Here is a 24,340-nt window from a genome sequence, read left to right as displayed (position 1 = left end):
AGAGAGAGAGAGAGAGAGAGAGAGAGAGAGAGAGAGAGAGAGAGAGAAGTGGATGATACATAAATGTGAAAAAAAAAATATATATATTTATAAATTAAGAGAATAATGTATGTATATAATATTTTTCATTTATTTAAATATATATATATATATATATTAATAATAATAATAATTTTCTAACAATTTCGAGATAAAAATATTTCTTTTTTCTTTTTATAAATAGATCTCATTTGTAACAACTTATTCGTACCATCCCATATGTACGTTCGTGTATGTGTGTATAGTATACTATATTTATGTATATGTATGTAATACGTATACATGTATGTATGTTGTATATATGCATATATCATATATATCACAAATGATTCGACGTATATCCCAGCACAAACTACCATCGACGTTATAAATTATGGTAGTCAAGCGTAAATGACGTATCGAACGTCATATCTACGTTAAAACTTTCGAGATTTTTGTTGATAGGGGCCAATGTTAGGGCTGAAGTTGGGACGACACAGATGCAACAACATCTCGTTAGAAGAAAGATCGATGTTCCTCTTTCTCGCTCTATCGATCCTTCTCATCCTTCTCTTTCTCTCTTTCTCTGTTTCTCTTCGTTTTTCTCTCTTTCTCTCTTTCTCTTTAATACTCGTCATCATACACCCCTCAAATAGCCGCCATTCCATCGCCATTCCAGCACTGATACGGATTTATTTGTTCTTTTCTCTTTTGTTTTCGTTTTTATTTCTGTTTCGTTTTTTATCGTGTTTCTTTATTTATTTCTTTCTTTTTTTTTTTTTTTTTTTTAATCACGTTTTTTATTTCGTCGAATTGGATGTATCTTTTTAATGAATGTTACCTGTTAATGTACCTTGTTAATGATTCATAACTGACTTAGTTTCTTTTTTTTTTTTTTTTCTTCTTCTTTCTTTTTTCTTTTTTAATGACGAATTGATTGATTAAAAGTAGAAAGGAAGAAAGTTTTTTTTTTTTTTTTTTTTTTTTTTTTTTTTTTTTTTTTTTTTTTTTATTGTAACGTATATAGATATATTTAATTTACATGGATAGTATATTTCTGAAGTAATTAATTCTTCTTTTTTTTAAATTGCTGTCTTAATAATAATAATAGTAATAATGATATTAATAATAATAAGAAATAATAATACATTACGCATAATATGATAGAATATATGAATATTAAAAGTATATTAATAATGATATAATAAAACTAAGCAATTTAAAATTATTTTTTCACTATTGCATACGCTACAGAATAACAATAATCAATTATTATTATTATTATTTCATTATATTATAATTATTATTACATTTGTCTTATTTGTATCTGTTACTATTATTATAACACATTATTATCCTTTAATAAATAACTACTGAAAAAATAATTATTCCGTCGAGTAAAATAAAATGAAGATCGATATATTATATATTTATTACGCTTATATATATTGTATATTTAAAAAAAAAAAAAAAAAGAAAAAACGAAGAAAAAACAATCAAAAAATAAGAAAAGATAATAAGAAGAGTGAAAATAGTCGCAATTTTAAAATATGTCAAATTGTCTCGCAGCTATTTCTTCTTGTTTCTTTCAAGTTGTTTTCCTGTCTGGTCTAACGTCAACGTCGCTATAAATTTTTTTTCACAGCTATGTGAGACACAACAAGCATCGTTTTATGTTTTCTATCTCTCTTTCTCTCTCTCTCTCTATATATATATATATCTATACTATCTATTTCTCTCTATCTCTCTCTCCTCTGTCTCTCTCTCTCTCTCTCTTTCCTACTTCTTTTGTGTAAATCACCTGTACCATACGTCCAAAAATACTCCTTTCTTTAGATCCGGCACTTTAGAAATGAAGAAAAACGTAGTCTTGAAACGAAGAAGTCCATTAAGGGTTGCTACATCACTGCTTCTGTCTTACTCTTCCTCATTTTCTCTATTTTTCTTACTTTAAAAACGCTACTTCGTTAAATTCGTGAATTTCCTTTTTAAACGATACAACACAATAGCGTATTAAATCTTTCAAATTAATTGTTAAATATTTTGAAGAATTACTTAATAATAATGTATAATATAATAGTACTTTATTATAATAATATTTAAAGAATAACGAAGTATCTACATGCGTGTGTGTGTGTGTGCATGAAAAATTAACTTCTCCCATATATATGAAATTACTAAAATTATTACACGAAATAAATATAATAACAATGATGATAATAATGATGATATTAATTTTAGAAAGATAATAGTATGCAATAAATATAAATATCAGTATGAAAATACTATGAAAATTTTGTTTTTTAATTTTAACGAACGATAGGAGAATTAAGTGATAAAAATAGAAGGATAAAAATGAAACGATTCGTTTTACTTCCAGCGTAAATTGATTTTCGAGTTAAAAGAAAATTATTTCGATGGAAGAGACAAATGTAATAATCTATACTCTCCGAACAATTTATGAAAGTATGAGGAGATTTTGAAAGTTGGTAACTAGTTTCTATTTCTCTGTTGAGGTCCATTGCTTCGTTGTTGCCGATAGGAAAGGAAACGTCTTACTGAATCGATTTAAGGACAAGGTTCCTTCTCGAGAAAAGGGACGAGTGAAAATAATATGTTTTCAACCGTGAGTAAACACCATTTGGATCTGCCAGATCTATTTTCTTTCTTTCTTTGTCTCTCTCTTTCTCTTTCTCTCTCTCCCTCCTTCCCTCCCTCTCTGTCTTTCTTTTTTTCCATCTCTTTCTCTCTCTCTCTCTCTCTCTCTCTCTGTTTTTCTCTTTCTATATGTAATTATTTTCGATCGAGTTTATCAATATGAATAGAAAAATATAAATCATACAGCCACACGCTTATATATATACGTATGTAGTATAACATATTACAAAGTGTGTACGTGTATATAAGAAGTAATAGTACTTATAGTATACAGAATATAAGTAATATAATATTTTTCAAAAAATAGTAATAAATAATATAAGAAATAATACTTTAATATATATATATATATATATATATATATATATTATATCTATGTATGTAAGAAGTAATAATACTTATGATACATAGAATATAAATAATATATTTTTCAAAAAATATTATAGTAATAAATAATGTAAGAAATAATACTTATATATATATATGTATAATAGAAGTATTAATAATAAATTAATCTTAAATTATCGTTAAGACATATATATATATATATATATATATATATAAATTCTTTTTTCTTTTATTCATAAAAATTTCTAAGACGATAAAAATATTATGTAACCAAAATGAAACGATTAATCCTACTTTTACGTAACTCTCAAAAAAGCTATATATATATATATATACATACACATACATATAAAATAGACAGTGTATTAAAATTATTATTAAACAGTGAAATTAATCAAGAATGGTGCTACGTGAATTCGAGAAATGGTAGAGAACTGTGCTAACGAGATACATACGTATTCTCAACGTATTCAAAAGGTTTATTGTTTCTATTGTCTAAGTCACGATGTCATTTCGAATGTGTTAGGAGGAAGGTCTCTGAGCTTTCAAAGAAGAGAATAGACAGAGAGAAAGATAGAGATAGAGAGAAAGAGAAAGAGAAAGAGAGAGAGAGAGAGAGAGAGAGAGAGAGAGAGAGAGAGAGTAAGAGAGAAAGAGAGAGAGTGAACATGTGAACGGACGAGTCACCTTATCAATTACATATTATGTAAGTTCTACGTGTGAACAAAACGTTGTTTATGTACATATATACGTATATATTACAGTGAAGAAGTATGATCGAAGATAGAATAACAAAACATGGTATATATTATATCATTCGATAAGCTCAGTGTCATTTTGATAATATGCTTTTATCGTTTCTATTTTGAATATTTTTTGGCCATTTAGAAATTATTAACAAATTGATTTTTGTTAATGTGTATATGCACGTGTATGTGTATATATAATATATATATATATATATATTTATTTATTTATATACGATTAAATATGTTTATCCCGTATAACAATCATAAAAAATGTATATAATATATTAATATTATGTTATTTATTTAACGTAGGATTTTGAAAAAATTGAATTATATTATATTCAACGAATTATTTCTTTATTCTTTTTACTTTTTATATCTTTAATAAGAAACGAGTGAAATCATTTATCTTTTTCTTTCTTATTAGTCTTTTTTCTTTTTTCTTTTTTACATGCATATATACATACATACATACACGCATATTTCATGCGTATACTTCGTTTAATAATTTCTTTTTTTATTTTAAAGATAATCGATTAAAATATTTGAATAATTAAAGAAGTACAGGATGTTCCAGAAAAAATAGAAATGCTGAATCAATCGTTAAACTTCTATTTTTACGATTGAACGATTAATTTTATAATCATCCTGTATATATATATATATATATACACACATACGCAAATATCTATATATATTTCGATCCACTTAGAGGCTTATACGAATTCGACGGAAAACACATGGCTCTGAACAATTTTGAAAAGAAAAATTTTCTACGTTTTCATATATTCATTAAAAGTTTCGTCATCGATAAAACATGGTCTATGCGTTACGCGATTTCGTTTATATATTATCACTTTATCGAATAACGACAATCTTTTATATATTCGTTAATTAATCATAATTACATTAATATATATCTCGAGTCAAGTTATTTATTTATTAACTCGTAATAACTTTTTGAATAAACACGAAGAGCGAGAAGTTAAAAAAAGAAAAAACATTTGAATGGATGATTTTATTTCTTCAGAAAAAATTATTACTCTCGATATTCTAAAAATCGATCAACAAACAATTTTCATAAACGAATGAAAATAATAATAACAATAATAATAATGTATATATCTATATATAATATTATCGTTTTCATTTGTTTATAAAAATATGTGTGTGCATGTGTATGTGGGTGTAACATTACCATGGAAATAAAACTTTTAATTAAATCAATTGTCGGATAACTCGTATATCTTATATATCTTTTTTTATTCTCTTCATTTTTTTTACACTTTATTACCGTTCATTCTCATTACGATCGGGAATAGTTAATTAGAAATAATCTATCTAACCTATATATATATATATATATATATATATATATATATACTCATGAACAGTACGAAATTCTCTTTTTGCAGGAGTGAAGTAAATCAATTTTATTAAATTAACGATCAACCTCTCCAATACAGACTCTCTCTTTCTCTCTCTGTCATATGCACACACACACATTTTTTATCTCTCTCTTTCTCTTTCTGATTTTTTTATTATATTGGCATATAATCAGATAGAAAATGTTCTTTTAATTTAGGTACAAATTGCAACAAAGAAAGAGAAATATTATATATATGTTTGGAGAGAGAGAGAGAGAGAGAGAGAGAGAGAGAGAGAGAGAGAGAGAGAGAGACGAAAGAGAGAGAAAAAGTTTTTTTAAGTCCTCAGCTTTTTCTTTTCTTTTTTTTTTTTTTTTTTTTTTCCATAAAACTTTGTTAATTCATATTTGAAGTATTCATATCATGATCCTGATTAAAAGAATTCTTTTTTTATTTCCTTTTTAACTACGTTTTTCTCATCCATCTTTTTTCTCTTTATCTATTTTTTCTTTTTTCTATCTCATTCTCTCTAATTCTGTCTATCCTACAAGCGTTATAGTATATTTGTTAATTCATTTATCGAAACGTAATGTTATTTAGTTTACTCGTGTTTTTGAGGTTGATTGAATTATTGATTTACTTATTTATCTATCTATTTATGTATTTATTCATTTATTCATTTATATATATATATATTTTTTTTATATATATATAAATATATATATATTTTTTTTATATTTTATAATCACTCGGGTATTAATAAAAACCATTTCTTCTTTCCTTTTTCTCTTTCTTTTTTTCCTCTCTCACTGGTCTTCCATTTCGATATTTTTTTTTGATTAAAATTTGCTTGTCCGTTTGTTTGTGTGTTTTTTGTTCTATCTTCCTTTTTATTTTATTTTATTTTATTTTATTTTATTTTATTTTTGTATACGTATATGGAATTCGCGTTGTACCATTGAAAGAGCATTTATTTTCATATCCGTTTTGAATAATAGAAAAAAAAAATATATATATATATATATTTTTAATCAATAACTACACACATATATTTTTATATAATTAATTATACAAAACATTATACACACACACACACACAAATACATGTATACATATATTATATATAAATACATACATACATATTTCTTTCATCTATATAATCAATTAGGTGATCTAGTTCGACCGAAGTATCTTCTTGAAAGATTTTTTTTTTCTTTTCTTACTTTTCATACAAATAATTTTTTGTTTTTTTTATAAATTAAAAACTAACTTCGCCTAAGCCGAAGAATCTAAATAATTATGATAACGTTGTATTCGTGATAATGTTAATTCGTTTGAAAAAAAGTAATGGTTCGAATGTTTCAGTATAATATAGAGATTTCCGATATATATATATATATATATATATATATATATATATATATATAAAGTATGTATGCAGTATATACGCAGATCTATGTGTCTACGTGCCTGATGGGAATTTGTATAGTTAAGAGTAAAGGGTATAAGGGATGACGAGATGAAGCGTATCTAGCAAATTCGATGGAAATTATTCGAAGCTCGATCCGGTTGATCCTTCTTGCAGGTAAAACATATATCCTCTTTGGTAAATCCCCTTATCGATCAGTTGGAGTGCTTTCTGACGAGTTCACCGGATGGATAAATTTCATCTACTAAGAAAAAGAAAAAAAAAAAAAAAAAGAACAAAGAGACAGAGATAAAGAGAGAACGAGAGAAAGAGAGACAACAAGAAATAAAATAATTAATCAAAAAAATTCTTCAATAGGAAATTATAAATCTTTATGAATAAAAAAATAAATTATATATATATATATATGTATATAATTAATATAAGTATAAATATAAAAAAAGATATATATGAGATCCGTATGAGAATATAAAAATGAGAAATTTTGTATAATATTTAATTAAATATTATTAATATAATAAATAAATCTCCAAAATAAGAGGTATTTAGTTTTATAAAATTTAATGAAGTTATTATCAATGTTGAATACAACAAATGATTGAATGAACGAATAAGATTGTGAGTACGAAAAATTACGAAGAATTACATTTTTATTAGAGAGGGACTTAGGAAATTGTAATTAATATGATAACTATTAGAAAACGAAGAAAGGAATAATAAAGAATATACGAAAACCAAATCTTACTATTCGAAAGAGATATTATCGATTTAATTAAATAAATAACAAATATCATGATTAAATCTCACGAAGCTTGACGAAATATAAATGAAAAAAGTATATATACATACAGCTATATATATATATATACATCTATAACAATTAACAATAACAATAATAAAAAAAAAATAATAACAATGAAACAAAAAATTATAACTCCTGCGAATTATAAAAAATAAAAAAGGCAAAAAGACTACTAAACAAAAAAAAAAAAAAAAGAAAAAAAACAAAAAAAAAGAATATGAAATCAACCGAATGAAATTCATCGAATCCGAACGAAATATTTAATTACGATATTAAACCTGTTAGAATTGATTGATTAAAAACTACTAAATCGTATAAATACCTACACAAATTTTCACACGATAATCAAGCAATTTCAAAAGATATATGCTCGTTTCTATACATATATACATACATACATACATACATACATACATACATACAAAATACATACAACATACATACACGTATGTACACGTAAATACATCGAGGTATTGTTTTCGTCAGATTTTCTCGATAATTTCATTGATATAATAGAATATACACGTGCAGATCGAACGATACATACATACATACATACATACATACATACATACATACATACATACATACATACATACATACATACATACATACATACATACATACATACATACATACATACATACATAAGGATAGGAGGATGAGAAGAACGGGGGGTAAAGGGGGGTAAAAGGAGGGGGACGATAACCCCGATGATAACCAGGGGCTCCTACGCGTTAAATCCATTAACGCCAATGGCTGTTAATCGGTTCTCACGGCGCCAAGCTGCCGGCCAAAGCACGAACCCAGCTCACTTTACCCACCCTTTCTAATCGTTCAACATCTCTCTCAACCTCTCTCACCCTCTCAACATCTCTTTCTCTCTCTCTCTCTCTCTCTCTTTTTCTCTTTCTTTTTTTCTTTCTCTCTCTTTTTCTTTGATATCAACCAAAGATATTGAATTCTTTATTGGAGAAAAAAATCTTAATTTCTTTTATCTTAGAAACGTTGCTGTTAAACCGTTCGCTTATGTACATTCGTTTTTATTATAATTATCAATTAAAATGTCCAAGTATAAGTATGAAATATTTTGGAGATGGCTTAGTGGGATTTAAAAAAGTTTACATGAATATACATTCTGCGATAGTTTGTATATACTTATATATATTTATTTTTTCTTTTTTTATTTTCTAAACAAATTGCTTTTTCTTTTTAACAAATTTCTTTTCCTTTTTTTTTTTTTTTTTTTTTAATGTAATCTTCTCTGAACGTTATCACGCATTTATTTTTTATCGTTTTTCACGTTATACTAATCACAAAAAAATGAAGAAATATTTGAGAAGAAAATTATTTAATTGGATCGAGTACGACGATATTGCGATAGCGCGAAAAAGATCAAACGATCGATAGAGAATCGATAGGAGATATTTTGGAATATTTCGAACTTGTCGATTCAGCTTAGCTCTCGTGTACATAGTGATCTCGTACGATGAGTATGATAAACAGATTATGATAGATGTTGGGTGCATTGGTTAGGTAGAGATGAATGGATTAACGCAAGAGATAGATAACGTCCCACGGAAATATTTCATCAATTCTAATAACTAAAAATCAATCAATACTAATCACAGTGGTGTAGTAATCAAAATAATAATTATCAATCGAATAAACTCGTAAAATTATCTTCCTTTTTCTCTCTCTTTTCTTTCCTTTTTCTTTTTCTTTTTATTTTTTTTTTATTCATCTCATCAACATCGAATCATACGAATAAAAATATTACAAACAAAACGGTAATCGTTCTTAATTATTGATTCATTAAAAATTTATCCGATTAAAACTTTCGAACGTCATCGTACTCATCGTTAAAAATATATTAATTTATATTAAAAATATATTAGTAACAAAATTGTAATGTTACGTCTAACGAGAAACAACCTCGAGATAGTTTCTTATTTTCTCTTTTTTTTTCCCCTTCTTTTTTACTTTTATTTTTTTTTTTTTTTTCTTAATCTTCTTAACGTCCATCTTACAAAGTTGGATGCACGTTAATTTTGTGATGTAATAGTTATTACTATTAATCAAGAGATTGTATTCTCATAAATCTTAATCTCCTATCTTCTTAACATCCTTTTCATATACATATTTATCTAAGTATGACGTAGCAATCGATAATTTTAATAATTCATTTTCCGATGAAAAAGAAAAGAGAAGGAAAGGGGAAAAATAAAAATAAATAATCAAAAGTAATCGATAGCTTTGATGTTAATTAATTTTTCGAAAGAAAAGGAAAAGAATATTTATCTCGACGAAAGTCAATTGAGATTTAAAATAAATGAATAAATATGATTCATATATATATATATATATATATTTATTAATAGTAATCGATAACTTTTATATTAATTAATTCTTTATAAAAGAAAAAACAAAAAGAAGAAGAAGAAGAAGAAGAAGAAGAAGGAAAGAAAATATCTATCTCGTATAAAATTTAATTGAGTGAAACGAACAAATGTGATTAATACATATTTACATACATACATATATAGATGGATAGATAGATAGATAGATAGATACATATCTAGATACATATCTAGATACAGTTACACATATTTATCACGATCGATTAATAGAAGTAACGAAATATAATATTTCCATAGAATCTATTTTTTGTCGACGGTAAACGATGCATAATAAAAAAAAAAAGAATAGAAGAAGAGCAAGAGAGATATAGATAGATAGATAGATAGATAGATAGATAGATAGATAGATAGATAGATAAATAAAAGAACATGTTACGTAAAATTCTTTAAAAACGTGAACGAGATCCACGTTTTGCGAGAGATAAAAAAAAAGGAAATGAAAAAAGCATGGAAAAAAAAAATGACGAAAAAAGAAAAAAACAAAAAAAGTTGTAGAGCAGTTTGAGCTGAGAAAGAAACGCATATAAAACTGGTGCTTTAATCATCGTTAAAATCCCTGGTGTATTGCGACTACAAAAATGGTCTTGCGTAATTGGACACATGTTATATTTCTGTCTCTTTCTCTCTCTCTTTCTCTCTCTCTCTTTCTTTCTCACTCGTCTATCTCTTTTTTCCGTTTTTTTTCTCATTGTTTCTCTCGTTCATTCTAGTACACTCTTTTTCTCCGATAATCTCGCTGTAGTTGTTACAAATATATCCTTCCAAGCAGAAATGCTTTTCTTTAACACGGAAAAATCATAAATCAGATGTCTTGGTAACAGCTGTTGTGCGTGTACGTTTCTATCTCTCTATCTTTCTCTCTCTCTTTTTCTCTCTCTCTCTCTCTCTCTCTCTCTCTCTATCTATCTATCTATCTATCTATCTATCTATCTGTCTATCTCTCGCTCTCTCTCACTCTTACTCTCTTTATTTTGTCCTCTTTTTCTATTTCTTTCATTCACAGTGATATTAATCTGTTTGTAAAGCGGATTAATAAATCGGTTATATTTTAAATATAAGATATAAAGAGAGAGAGAAATAGAGAGAGAGAGATATATATATATATGATTTATATTAATAATAATATATATTATATATATATATATTATTATATATTATTTTTTTTATTTCTTCGAATCGTTTTTAAAGTTCTCTTAAAAAAAAAAAAAAAAAAGAAAAAAAAAGGCAGAAAAAAAAATCTCGAGCCGTCGATCGAAGAAGCGTACGTAATTAAGAACGTTTCGCAAATTTCTATTATTTCATCGATCGATTATGGAATTAATTAATAACTAGATAACAATTAATTACTGTTTAATCAGAATTTATTCGTCGGATTAGTATTTGCTGTCCAAAGGGAAGAGATAGAAGTAAAAATAGAGATGGAGGTAGAGATAGAGATAGATAAATAGAGAGAGAGAGAGAGAGAGAGAGAGAGAGAGAGAGAGAGAGAGAGAGACGAGAGAGTATTATTCAAACATAGGGGAATAGATGATTACGAGTGTAGGCGTTTCCGGTGTAATCTGAGGATTTTCGCGTGATTGTGAAAATGGTTCCTTTGAATACGATGAAAATTTGTAGGAAAATTTATAAAAATTATTCTATTAATATTCTCCTTTAAAATTTTACTCCTTTTATTATAATATAATAAACGTGTTTATCTGTTAGAGATATAGATAAAGATAGATAGAAAAAGAGAATTAGAAAAATAGAGAGAGAGAGAGAGAGAGAGAGAGAGAGAGAGAGAGAGAGAGAGAGAGAGAGAGAGAGAGAGCACGTATTTACTATCAAAATATTTCAAGTAAATAATAAGTGGAATGACTAATGAGCTGGACTGTTCATTTCATTTATCATGATGAAGCAGATAGTAAACGACGTTTCGAGGAAACGATGCGTTGGTGCATTTGTAACCTAGCATTATTGCATCCAGGAAACATCAGGATCCATTAATTTCTTGTCTTTCTCTCTCTTTCTTTTTCTACGTTTAGTTGTTTCTTTATTTAGTTGTATCAAAGAATAACTCTTTCTTATTGAAATATCATGCTACCACTATTAATTGTTTGCATTAATAAATTGAGAGTTTTGTTGTATTTTTCTAGTATCGAATTTGTTAATGTGTGATACATGTTTGTTAGAATTTTTAATATTTTTGTATAACGGTATTTGATATTATAATGATGTATGAATTAACAAAAATTTTTTTCTTTTATCTTCGTAATATCTATACGAATCGTTTCTTCCTTTTTTTAGTTAGATCAAAGAGAGGTTTTCATTTGAAGCGCACATTCTTTTTTTTTCCAATAAACTGAGAGCTCTACTCTTTTTAATTCCATTTTTTTTTTGCCGTCATTAAATTGGCTAGAATTTTTTATATTTTAGAATGTTCGATATTTTTTTATAATAGTATTTGAAATTTTTTACAAACATTTTTTGTTATCTTCGTAATATTTATAATTTCAGAATAATGAAATCAATCGTGATTAACACTACATTCAATATCTTTTATTAGAAATTTGATAAAATAATTATATATATGTATATATAACATATAATCTTATTTTATATATATATATATATATAATAAGATTATATTGTATCTTAATAAATTACACACATATACACATACACACACGTATATACATTATTAACTAATCTAATATAATGCAACAGCATCAATAATATTAAAAAATTCATTATTTTTACTTCTTTTTTTCGATCTAATATCAGAATTCAAGAAAAAAAGTATTCTCAAAAATTTTTATAACTATGATAATATGTAATTATTCTTTCTCTCTCTCTCTCTCTCTCTCTGTCTCTGTCTGTCTGTCTGTCTCTCTTTCTGTTTTCCTTTTTCTTTAATATATGTACAAAATTTCTGTAGGAATTTCATAAATGTTAAGAGTCTCTATGTTTAGCCAGTTTATTTCTCGTAAAGGTCTCATTTATAAACTAGTAGAAGGACAGACAGATATTCAAAAGCTGACGGTGAATGAATTATTCAGTACAGGGGTCGTACTTAATTAAGTTTAGTTAAGCTAAGGACAATGATTGATCGTTGAAACTGTTGAACTGTAAAACGAAAAGAACTGTCTGTCAGTCACGATTCTTTTATAAATTTGCAGAAATGTGCATTAGTAAGAATATACAAATGCATAATCGTTACGATTATTCAAGTATTTCTATATCGATTTTTCGGTCAATCTTTTCTTCTTTTCTTTATATATATATCTTTATATATTTACTTGGAGATATATTTTTTCTACTTATTTTTATATACAAAATTTCTAGAACGTAACAAAATATATCTATATAAAAAAAGAAACAAGTCTATATATATATATATATATATATATATATGTATGTATATAAATAAAGATATAAATTAATATAAAAAAAAAATATATATATCTTGTAAGATTTTAATAATAATGTTTAACCATATACGCACGCGCATACACACACATGTGATTTATCTGATTTTTCGACTGACAATGATAAACCCTTGAAATTTCATTATTCCGAAAACACTTTATAAATTAATTAATATTAATTAAAAAAAAAAAAATAAAAAGAAATAAAATAAAATAAAATCAATTCTCACGAAATAATATCTGATTTATCATGTATACGTGAGAAAGATATTAGATCGTATTTTACTTATTACCTCGTAGATTTATAGTGATTGTAAATAACAGTCCGTGGTCAGACTTTTCTGTCACTGATATCTGATAAGAAAAATCGATGGAATATTTCTTACCTTAGAAACGTCCTAGAAAACTCTAAGAAAATCCCTAAAAGAATCCTCGAATATTATTCCCATGGAGTCTAGATATCACATTACCCCGAGTACTATTTTTCAATCACGACAATGCCAGAACAATGATGACGTAGAAACTTTATTTTATTTCTTTTCTCTTCTCCTTTCTTCTTTTTTCTTTTCTTTTCTTTTCTTTTCTTTTCTTTTCTTCTCTTCTTTATTTTCTTTTTTTTTTTTATTCTTAATTTTAATATGGATTCTAATTTTAATTTTAGTTTCTTTTTCTTTCTCTGTCTGACAAGGAAAAAAATTCGGGAGGAAAAATTCGGAGGGAAAGAAACAAAAAAGAAGAAGAAGAAGAAAAAAAAAATAGATTGGCATGAATGATAAAAAAGAAAAAAAAAAAAATGAAAAAGAAAAATATTCTTCGTATTTTTTCTACGTATATAGACGCGCATGCGCATATTTATATTCTGTATCTTCTTCTGTGTATATGTGTATGTGTGTGTGTGTGTGCGTATATCTGTGCAAAAAGATCGCATGAATTTGATATGGATGTGTATTAGCATTTTATTTACATTTTCATGAAACACCCTTTGAAAGACCCTTTCGAAATCTTTTTTACCGATCTATTTGAAACTAACATTTCCGTGAAACATCAAATTTTTGAAATGTTGTCTTTTCTTGAAATAAACGTCAACCATTTTGTCATGTCACGTGATAACTAAGTCAACTAATGTTATAATAATATATATACATATTCCTTTTTAATTTATATAAACGTATAATCATCACGAAAAGCATTCGAAATAATATTACATAGTTTTATATTAAAATATTACACTACAATTACGAATTATTAATATAAATTATTAATATATTATTAATAATTATAAACTATTAATCTGTTGAAATAATTCTTCCGAGATCTCACATTGATACGTTTCTGAAAATATGAATCAAATTTTTCAGAGACACCCCTTATATTTCTAATTAAAAATACACACCGATCAAAATTGATTAAAACTAATGTAATTATTTTCTTTCTCATACTCGATAAATGAAATCGCACATATGTATATACGTGTGAACGAACGAACGAACGAACGAATTTTTTCTTTTTTCTTTTTTATTTACTTATTTATTATTTTTTTTTTTCTTAATTTCTTTTTTCACATTGGCAAGTAATCAACAGACGTCGATCGAAACTCGATCGATGTTTCAAACTCTCTACCCTATCTCTCGTATCACCTCCGTACGTGAATTTTTCCAATCATAATTTTTTCTTGCGCTGTATTTATTCGAAGAATTATGCTGTCAGCGACACAGATTCATTTTTACTTCTTAGACGTCACCCTCACCTTTTCACCCACCTCATTCAATTTTTCCTTTTATTTTATCTCTCTCTCTCTCTCTCTCTCTCTCTATTTTTTTCATTCTCTCTTTTTACATTTACTGAAAACTTTCTAACAGGTTATATAAATTTGTATATTAAATGTAATTTGTGCGTGACGTATAATTAAAAAAGAAATATGTATATATATATATATATATATGTATGTATGTATGTATGTATGTATATATCTACATATACGTGATAGTATTATATTTTATTTCATAATATTTTATTTTTAAATATTTTTATCTACGATTTTTATAATATTCAAGTATATATGTAGGTGTATATATATATATATATATATATTATTTATCGATATAGTTATACATAATATATTGTTCTACAAATGAAAAAAGAAAAATGGCCGCGAGTTTCTTCACATGATACAGTATATAACTTAATAACGCAATCATTTAATTAAAGTATTAATTGTTATGAAATAATTTTTAAAAAATTATGAAACTTCACAAATTTCTTTTTATCATTGCATCGCACTAACATTATAGTATTAAAAGTTAATACTTGTTTCGTATAACTCTTCGTCGTTATCATTGTCCAACCCGTATTAGTTCTGAATTTCTCTCACTGTCCCTTCAATTCCCACCTTTCCCACAAATACCTCTTTTCAATCCACAACTATTCTTCTCAGACCCTCTGAATTTTGCATTGAACGTACTATCATACACACCTGAAATCATCCTTGAGTTCGTATCGTATCGAAACAGTATCGACTGTCCAATATCCATTATTCATCGTTTCTGATAGTTTCAAAAGCATTCAAACATCATATATAATATATAATATATATATATATATAGATATAGTATATATAATATATAGTATATATAGTATATATAAATAATTAAATATATATATTTATATATAAATATAATAAATATATATATATATTTATATCAATATATATAGTGTATATATATATATATAGTTTCTATAGTTAAATGTACGTAAGTAAGGTGTACGTAAATCTATTATACATTGTATATACTACATAGATTGAAAATTTTTCGATAGATACACGAATCTATATTCTATAGATAAGTTTACTTTCGATATTCTATTTGAAAACGATATCTATCTATTTTTTTTCTATCACACAAAACACACGAACACACATACATCCGTATACATGTATGCACATTACTGGATAATCACAGTTGAAGCGTTACCTAAATTTTTATTTCGGCAAGGTTACAGTTTCGAGAACAACAAATTTTTTCACTCAATAGTTATCCGATTTCAAGCTACGAATATTACAACTTTTTTTTATTATTTTTTTTTTTTTTATATCGAACTCCACGTTTCAAGATCGTTTCACGGTCTATTTTCGTTTATCATATAGGAACCTACATTTTTTTTTTTTACAATGGCAAATAGGTCCTATGTAAAAAAAAAAAAACTATTGAATTTTGTCGGGAATAGTTTTTTCTTTTTTTCTTTCTTTCTTTCATTCATTCATTCATTCATTCATTCATTCTTTTTTTTTCTTTCTTTTTATTCATCTTTCACATTTTTTCACGAAATTTTCGACGAAATAGCCAGCATGATTCTGTAATTTCAAAAAATGTCAATAACCAGCAACTTTTGATATAACCTTTTTTTTTTTTTTTATCTCGGAAACGTGAGATTTTTGAGGACAAATGTTTTTTTTCACACGATAGTTATCCGATTTCGAGCAATGGATGTTATCACTTTTATTGTTTTTTATTGGATGAAAAACTTCAAGGTTATTTGAAAAATCTACTTTGATTCTTTTTATTGGGGGACCTATATTTTCTGTAATTTCTTTTCTCCTTTTTTTTTTCTTCTTTCTTTTTATAATGGCAACATATACTACGTAAAAAAACGATTAAACTTTATCGGAAAATAGCTTTTTTTTTTTTTTTAATCCATCTTTCATATCTTTTTTTCCCTCGAGAGTTTCCACGAAATATCTCCACGGTTTTGTAATTTCAAAAAAAATGTCGATAACCAATAGCCTTTCGTGCAACTTTTTTTTTTCCATCTCGGAAACATGACATTTTCCCAGAAAAAAAATTCTCTCGCGCTATGGTTGTACGATTTCAAACCGTAATTATTATGACTCTTATTATTTTATATTGAATGGAAAGTTTTAAGGTCCCAGTTTTGCGATCTATTTTGATTTTTGATATAGAGAACAAAGAACGAAAGATTTCTGATATAGAGAATAAAGAACACTATAATCTACGTAAAAAAATAAATACGAACTATTTTTTTTTTATTCGTCTATCAAACTTTTCCGTGATACTAAATATTTTCTGCAATATTTTCGTAATTTCCCCCCCCCCCCCAAAAAAAAGAGGTAGTTTTCGAATAAAGGGAGACTAAAAAAAAAAAAAAGAGATATTCGAAAAAGAAAAAAAAAAGAGAAAAAAAGGACAAATCTATAGATACTTGTACCACTTTTAGAGACAATAAATTTAATTCAACGTGTTAATAAAATTGTATAAGTAAACAAATAAATAGATAATATCTTTTAATAAAAATAAAACGAACATAAATATCGATATTATTTTAATCTAAGTTAAATTCGGTGACAGTCTAACGAATCCTTAAATTGATAACTCTATCAATCGAGGGAATCGAAAACACATCGATAAATCAATCGCGTTTCACATAAATTGAGAAAAGTAAATATATATATATATATATATATATATATATATATATATATATATTTTGTATATAGTACTTTCGAGTTGACCACGAAAGTTCATATTTGTTGGGAATATCATGGACAGTTTGTGAAAAAGTTTATTGGTATTGCGGAGAACGAGGAGTGAAACTTATTTGAAGAAGAAAAGTCGAAAAACCTTTGAGCATAAAGCAAAAAGAAAATTGTAAAGTTTTGATACAGGATATATACGTTTATATATATATATATATATATACATGTATACACACAGATATATGTACTAGTATCGATATATCTTATATATATTAATATATAAATTATATAATAAATATATATTATAAAATATACGTATATAAACCTGTATTAAAATTTTGCAATTTTTTCATTATATATAACGTGTGTATATGTGTTTATATATATATATATATATATATAAAATTAAAATATAAAAATATCTATATATAAAATTATATATATATATATATGAATTTATGTCTATGTATACTTCAGCAGTTTGAGATAGCATTGAAGTCGATAGATGTTACGATACGTAGTGCAATAGAGTCGATTGCATCTTGAAACTTGAAAATAGCTTTACTTTGAAGAATTCTACTTTCTAGATGAAACTTCATGCGACGATAAAGAGACTGAAAGAGAGAGAAAGAGAAAGAAATAGATAGAAAGAGAAAGAGAGAGAGAGAGATAGACAGAGAAACTTTGGTTTTCAGTGGTAAACGAAATATCATTGGTTAATATTTTTCCAGTTTTTCCAGTCGAAGTCGCAAACTCTAACGTTCTATAAACTTTTTGATAAGAAATGGAAGAGAAAGAGAGCGTGGAATTGAAACGAACAAAATGACGATTATACGAATTTATTTTTTATAATAATAAAAGATATTTTTATATTACATAGAATCGATGTCGTTGATCGATCTTTTGTAAGTTCGGGTTTTTCGTTAGGGTTTTAATAATTCGATGAATTATGAGAATTTTTTCTTATTTACGAGGTTCGATAATTCTCTAAATCGTGACGATATTAATCGAAAGAAATAGAACGATATAAGAGAAACGAAATGGTGGATATATTGAATAATTATTTTCAAAGGTGATAAAGAATTTTTCAAATGGCGAACGATCGATATCGTTAACTAATATTTTTATTATTAAAGAGCTTTTATAAATATCTTTTTATTAAATATTTTTATAATTATATGTATATATATATATATACACACATATAATTATAAAAATAGATTTAAGGTAAACTTAAAAATGAATAATTCAAGATTGATAAATTCTGGATTGATTTTCATTGAAATTTTCATTGAAATGCCTATTCATGCCAAAATGGAGATCCGTTTCGTATAACAAAATATGCTTGAAGGCCTAAACTAGACAATAAGCTGATTAAGCAAAAAGCTTATTAGGCCAATACGTAGAGAGAATATACGCGATAAGCGGCAATTGCTAATTAATACGATAGCTTTCATGAGAAGTGATGCCAGGATATTCATTTGACTAAATTTATGAGATGACAAACGTTTATATAACTTTTCATATGTATATCTACGCGTACATACGCGCGTGTGTGTGTGTATAAATATAATATATTTGGATATATAGCCAACACATGTTTGCTTCATTGATTTCTCGTTTTCCTGTCGGATAACTCTAATGATGCTGTTGATTCATTGGGATTAATTCTAACTTTAAGTCGTCGATATATTGTACTTTTTTTTATTTTATATTACATTTTATATTTTATTTTTTATCGAAATATCTCTCTCTCTCTCTCTCTCTCTCTCTCTCTCTCTATCTTTATAATTTTGTTAATCAATTATTTATTTATATATATTATTATATATAATTAATAATATTGTATTAATAATATTATTAATTGGATATTTAATAAATTAAATATATAATGTTAAATGAATATATTAATAATTCATATATATATATATATATATACATATACATATAATTAAAAGTAACAGTAGTAATAATAATAATAATACTCATAATTGTAGTTTTTGATTTCTTATAATAAAATCAATTAAATAAATGAAATATGAAAATATTTCATACAAAACGAATTTGTTTTCAAATGACACTAATAACGATCATAATTCTAGTTCTTTTTTTAATTTATAATACTACTACTACCACCACTGCTATTATTAATGATAATAATAATAATAATAATAAACTTATTTAATATTAATTTCGTTAATATAATATTGCATATCTTCAATATTGTTTTAAATCGACTGACATGTCGACATTGTTTATATTCTTGTTATATCCTTTTTTTTTTTTTTTTAATATTTTCAATGCTCTAGGAGATTAAAGAAGGAAGGAAGTAACAATAAAAAAAGAAAAAAAGAAGGATTACTTAGAAATAGATGATAGCGTATAAAATCAAAATGTCGATCACGGATTATGAAGCTGAAGTAGATCGAAATACTGATTGGTTATTGGTAAAAGAAAGAGATGGAGAGAGAAGAAGCGACAGTGAGAAATAGAGAGAGAGACAGATAGACAGACAAACAGAGAGAGAGAGAGAGAGAGAGAGAGAGAGAGAGAGAGAGAGAGAGAGAGAGAGAGAGAGAGAGAGAGAGAGAGAGAGAGAGAGAGAGGGAAATAAACGTCAATCTAACAAAAAAAAAAATTGCAATATAATTTCGTATTATTTTTCATAAGAAAATATTTTCTTTCAAATCTCACTCTCTTTCTCTCATTCTCTCTCTATCTCTATTCGTTTATCAAAAAATTATTATTATTTATTTTTTATTATCAATATTATCAATAGTAATTCAAGGTAATGAATTTGTGTATCTAAATAATATTTCAACGCGATTATTAATCGTTAACTATTAGAACGAGATCGTTTTAATAACATCGTATTGACTCATTAGTGGGTATTAGAAATGTATGAAATGAAAATATTTTATCTACCGACATCGACTTTAATCTAAATCGATTTAAGTCGAGAGGTCGACAGAAAATTCTTAGAAAAGATTTAAGATCGTTCTAACGTAAAATACCTATAACGTTCTAATAGATTCTAATGTACTTTTTCTTTTTCTTTTTTGATCTTTCCTTTCCTTTCCTTTCCTTTCCTTTCCTTTCCTTTCCTTTTTTTTTTCTTTTTCCGTGATTCGAGAGAAACGATTGAAACTTCTTATTCATTTACTTTTTTTTCTTTTCAATTACGTATTCGTTCCTCGAGTCGATTTAAACCTCCATTTTACTTTGTCAAGACGCAAATGAGACTTCTTTTTTGTCCTTTTTTCTTCACTCTCTCCCTTTCTCTCTCTCACTCTATCTCTCTATCTTCCCTTTTTTTCTTTCTCTTCTTTTTTTTTTTTTTTTTTTTTTTTTTTTTTTTATAGACTTTTTCTTTCCCATTTTAATAGAAACACGTTCATTAACACGTTCATTGTCATTCGCAAATAAAAAAATATTAATTTCTCCAAGATTTGTCTAAGATACACGATCTTTATTTATACTACATATCTAATAATGATTTTTTTTTTGGCGAGAAGAATTTCTTTCTTTCTTTCCTTCTTCCTTTTTTTTTTTTTTTTTTTTTTTTTTATAAATATTTCAATAAAATAGTAAAGAAAAAAAGATATATAAATAAGTAGAAGGAAAATAAAATCCGATGAAATAAGAAAAAAAAAAAAAAAAGAAAAAAAAAAAGGAAAAAGAAAATTAGTCACTTCCTATGAAAATAATTTCATTTCATTTCATTACATTTCATTTCATTATTTAGTGTATTTAATTTAACTATAATATAATTAACATAATAATAATTCAATTTAATTCCATTGAAACATATGTTCGAGATTGCGCGATGTCTCGAATGTCGAAGATCGATCGATTACTTCTTTTTTTTTTTTTTTTCTTTTCTCAAGAAAAGTTTTTTTTTTCTTCTATTTTTAACAAATGACCCTTTAAAGGTGACAACGTATAATATGCAAGAGACGTAAGTATCTAGATATGTAGATATGTATGTTAGACTTTTTAACGCAAATTTGAAAGACGCATACTTCGAGTTAAGTATGTACACACACTATATACATACATACATACATACATACATACATATATATATATATATATATATAAGTTGTTGAATAATGGATATACACCCTGAACTACCCTTAACTGCTCTTCTACATCTTCTTCTTCTTCTTCTTCTTCTTCTAGATGTTATATCATTATACGATGCAAACATACGCAAATCGTGAACTCAAGAGACTTTTTTTAAAAAGTGCAACGAGATCGTAATCTGAGTCACCTATTGGCATTCTTCTTCCCCTTTCCACCTTTCCTAAACTCAATCCTATTTTTTTCTTTTCTTTTTCATTTTTTTTTTCTTTCTATATCGAGAAAAGATAGGCGCGTTATTTTATCATTCCCTGTTTATAATTTGTTATCTATGTACATACGTGTTTTCTTCTTTTTTTTTTTGCAGAATTGTACGTTCTATTTATTTATTTATTTATTTATTTATTTATTTATTTATTTATTCATTTTATTTTTATATGATCTTTTTATTCATTTATGTATGTATTTATTTATTTATTTATTTATTTATTTTACTGACAGAGTTTGTTTCTTGTCTCTTCTTTTATCCTCTTTATTACAAACGATCTTGTAAATTAATTAATTAGAAATTGTTATATAAATAAAAAAGGAAAGTATATTATGTAATGATTAAAAAGAAACAAAAGTCAAAAATAAAATTGTTTTGTTTGTTATTCCTTAAAGAAGATTAGATCATATATATACATATATGCATGTATGTATGTATGTATGTATGTATGTGTGTATATATGTATGTATGTACATAAATTCGATGTTATCCTATGCAGTTTCACGCGCGTAAATCAATTCGTAAGAAATACGAGAATTTTTGTTCCTTCTTTTCGTAGATTCGTAGATTTGTAAAATCGATTTTGAGACTGAGACAAATGTTCGAACATCGTAGAGAACAGTAAGCTTTTGGCGACAGTTTTCTGTTTCCACGTGTCGTGATAAAACTTGTAATTTATTTTTCATACTTGATACTATTCCGAGTTGTATATTTCTCATGGAAAGGAATGTAAGAGTCTTCTATCTCATTCGTAAAAATTTCTTTATATCTTTTGCTTACGTTGATCCTAACAATATTTATTATAATTTGTTTATATATAAATATATATCATATATTAAATTAAGAAAACGAATATAATATATTTCTATTATGTTATAATAAAAAAAATATATATATATATACAAATAAAATTATTTTTATATGATGCTTATCAAAATTTGTAATAGTAATATTTTTAATTAATTATATGTATATATATATAAATATAAAAATATATATACAAATATAAAAATTTCTTACAAGAAATGAAAATCCATGCTCAACAACTTTTTTAATGTATAACATTTTAATTTATAAATACCGTAAGATATTTAATCAGATTAAATGGAAAATTTTGTACCATCTCTTATCACTTGCCCATGTATTATACATGTAACATATTACAACGCGACGTTACGTAAAATTTCAATATAGACGACACTGCGCATCAAGAGACAGAGACAGAAACAGAGATAGAGATAGAGACAGAGAGACAGAGAGAAAGAGAGAGAAAGAGAGAGAAAGAAAACAGAGAGAGAGAGAGAGAGAGAGAGAGAGAGAGAGAGAGTGAGACAGAGTAAAATTACTTTACTTTCACCCGCAGAGAAATTTCACGTTAAAAGCAAGACAAAATAGTTAGAGTACATTGATCAAGTTGAATCAAAATTCAACGGGTGTTCGACAGTATTGAACACATGGTATATAACTACGCGTGTCTATATATATATATATATATATATATATATATATATATATATACATACGTATATAGATACTTATAAATCTATCGTCCCTTACATGTACATATACCATGTATAAATCTACCTACGTACATGTACATTTCAATTTACTTATGTATATACAATACATACATATATACATATATACATACATACATACATACATACATATATATATATATGTGTGTAAATAAGTATGTTAAAGTACATATACTATGTATATAACTACACAAAAGTACTTATAATATATACATATACTTATAAACATATGTCGAGATATATATGTGTGTGTATAAACATATGTATAAGTAAATATATATGTACATACACATATATATCTTGACTAGCTCTCGAACAGCACTTACAAGCCTCACAGCCTACCTCCTCCCTATCTCCCTCCTTCTACGTCAGCCAACAACCCTCCTCAACCCCTTCTCCCATCACTCACGATTCCCTTTACCATCAGCCTTACACCATTTACTTACTATCTCTCCTCGATTCGATTTTTATACTTTCCTAGTATGAAAAATTCATGTTGAATTAAAAAAATCGCTTGTCGCATGCTTTCCATGCAAGGTTCTACTTTAACGTCATTTCGTGGATGCAAAAGATAAGCTTATCGTAACGGCAAAAGTGGGTACCTACTCGATACTTAAACTTTTCTGATAACGATATGTAACTATGTGTGTATTTATGTATCTATGTATGTACATATGTGTGCTCGTGCGTATGCTTATGAGAAAGAAAGAGATAGAGACAGAGAAAGAGAGAGAGAGAGAGAGAGAGAGAGAGAGAGAGAG

General features: G+C 26.1%; 1 protein-coding gene across 3 annotated transcripts in view; it reads right to left on the bottom strand.

The window, feature by feature from the left end:
• Positions 1–24,340, bottom strand: part of LOC122635238 (prolactin-releasing peptide receptor-like) — a 74,017-nt gene that overhangs the window by 4,928 nt on the left and 44,749 nt on the right. The window contains exon 4 of one of the 3 annotated variants that reach the window (XM_043825203.1): positions 6,552–6,813. The exons of 1 other annotated variant lie outside the window; for it this stretch is intronic. The gene's annotated coding sequence lies outside the window, so the exon portion shown is untranslated. Of the gene's footprint in view, positions 1–6,551; positions 6,814–24,340 lie in introns of those variants that run through there. One more of the 3 variants, XM_043825202.1, reaches the window with a different exon arrangement.

Source organism: Vespula pensylvanica, chromosome 17 (assembly GCF_014466175.1).
Source record: "Vespula pensylvanica isolate Volc-1 chromosome 17, ASM1446617v1, whole genome shotgun sequence".
NCBI lineage: Eukaryota > Metazoa > Arthropoda > Insecta > Hymenoptera > Vespidae > Vespula > Vespula pensylvanica.
The sequence above is the reverse complement of the archived record's forward strand: the minus strand, read 5'-3'. Positions and strand labels throughout refer to the sequence as shown.